This window comes from Oratosquilla oratoria, chromosome 34 (assembly GCF_046742065.1).
Source record: "Oratosquilla oratoria isolate Oo_2021 chromosome 34, ASM4674206v1, whole genome shotgun sequence".
Classification (NCBI taxonomy): domain Eukaryota; kingdom Metazoa; phylum Arthropoda; class Malacostraca; order Stomatopoda; family Squillidae; genus Oratosquilla; species Oratosquilla oratoria.
The window spans coordinates 24,912,171-24,914,669 of NC_134810.1; positions in this window are offsets into that span (position 1 = coordinate 24,912,171).

Sequence of the window (2,499 nt, forward strand, 5' to 3'; positions counted from 1 at the left end):
CTCCCTCACCACTTCAACTCCGCGTCCTCAGATCACGATGTCCAGCTTCGATCAATTGCCTCCAGAAGAGATTTGTTCAGCAAATCGAAATGTCTACAATTACCTGGCCCGCTTGTTCATTCACTTCGTTGTTTAGCTATCTGTTCTTAGCATATGACCTAATTATGGACCAAAAGGTCTCGTGTTGGTGTCTTCGGTAAACCTTTGTAAGTGGGTGAAGCCAAAGAGACAAAGGTCAACACGGAGAGATCGGGGTAAGCAGGAGGAAGGGTGGGACCGGAAACCAGAAACTTTAGGCGTGGATATCAAGTCCCGGACTATCTCCGGCTGACCAAAAATGGACGGTGACTCATCATGACCATCCTCCTCTGGGGCTGCACTTCTTGTCCGTTAGCCGCGAATTTCCTCCGCTTCTCAGCAGTGATTCCCAATTTTCATTTTTCCTTGTTTCTTTTTCCCTTTTTTTCTTTTTTTCTTTGTCATTTATGTTTATGCGATCGTAAGTTGACCAAACGAAAGACTTCGTTTGTAAGTATGTGATAAATTCTAAACATATTCATTCCTCATACACATGACTTCGTTATATAAATTATTCAGGCGTACCCTTGGTACAACACAAGGATTAGACTAAATACCTATTCTAAAATATTCATCTTTCAAAGTTATAGCTGTTCGCGACTTTCTATTACATTCCTTTTGCCGTTGAGTGGAATTCTTTTCACAACCATAGTGACGACTGCTGATGACCTTGAACTGGGTCGTGACAGGCCGCTGCCTGAGTGGGCGTTGATGTTGGTGAGTCAGTCCTAGCTCACGATTGTGTTTTGTGGGTTTCCCCTTTGACCCGGGCCACGCGTTAGCCTAGTGGATACCGTGTCGAACTCATGAGCAGGTGGTCGTGAGTCTGATTACCGGGACCCGCTGGGTGCTTCCTGAGTTGGTTCCTGACAGCCCTGGCCAGGCGGGGAGGCGACCCAACATCGGTTTAAAAACCCAGCGGCTTGCTACAACTGACAGGACTTGCCCTACCAGGGGTTTCTCACTTCCCATTTCGTGAGATTGAAATGGTGAGTTTCCCTTAGATTCCCCAATTAGTGTCTTAGTGACTTTAGTGATACCCATACGGACCAGAGACACGTAGTATTCTTTTATGATTGGAGACTGATTTAACACCCCGCCCCCCCCAAAAAAAAAAAAAAAAAAAAAAAAAAAAAGGCTGATCACTTTTAGCTTCTTCTCTCCCACCATTCTACTACTTCCTTTGCCACGTCTATAACTCCACTTCTGCGTTGCTATATCACCCCCAAGGATAGAAGCATATTTTATAGCCGGTAAAATACAAAATACAAAACACCCTAAAACCCCAACCTCATTCTGTTGACTTGACCTCATCTAGCCCTACTTGACCAAACCCTTCATAGCCCTAACCCAGCCCGAACACAAACGTCTATTTCGTTTACCCTTGACTACCCTGGAGAAGGAAAGGTCCCACCCGTCCCTCCGAGGCTTAATAAGGGACACAGGGGCTTAAGCTTCACTCACCGTGATGTGTGTGTTGGGGCATCCCTGACACACGAAGCAGGGCTCGTCAGGGGTCCAGTCCTGAGGCTCGATCAGGTCCCTCTCCATCCCTGACGCCTCCTCTTCCCCTGTCCCCGAAGTCAGGGCCTGGTCGCCCGGGTAGAGGTCTGTCCGAACTTTTAACCAAGTCGCCTCTCCCATCAGTTCCTCAAGCACGCGTTCCAAACCTGTGGGTCAAGAGGTGGAGGTTGGTTACTCATAAATAACATCATAAAAAGAAAAAGAAAGAATATATATATATATATATATATATATATATATATATATACATATATATACATATATATATGTATATATATCATATATATATACACACCCACGCACACACACACACACACACACACACACACACACGCACACACACACATATATATATTATATATATATATATATATATATATACACACTTATATAAATGAATATAATATATAATAATATAATACATAATATATAATATAAATAAATATATACACACTTATATAAATGAATAGATAATTAAGTATATAAAACAAAGAAGTCTTAACTATAATTACATGAACTAGAACATAAGAACATATGAATGGAGGAGACTGCAAGAGACCATAAGGCCTCCACTAGGTAGTTCCATGTCCACAAATATCATAAAAATAATACAGAATAGATAAATAGAAAAATAATAGAATAAAAAATTCTTAACTATAATCACATGAACTAGAACATAAGAACATAGGAATGGAGGAGACTGTAAGAGACCATAAGGCCTACACTAGGCAGTTCCATTACCCCCTGCCATCCATATCCATAAAGTGATCTCATCTTCTCTTAAAACCAATTGTTTCAGTGCTCTCTACATGGTTACTAAGTCTGTAGTTACTATAGTTACATGAAGTAATTCTTATAACATTCTTGTAAAATTGAATAAAAAATCTTAACTATGAT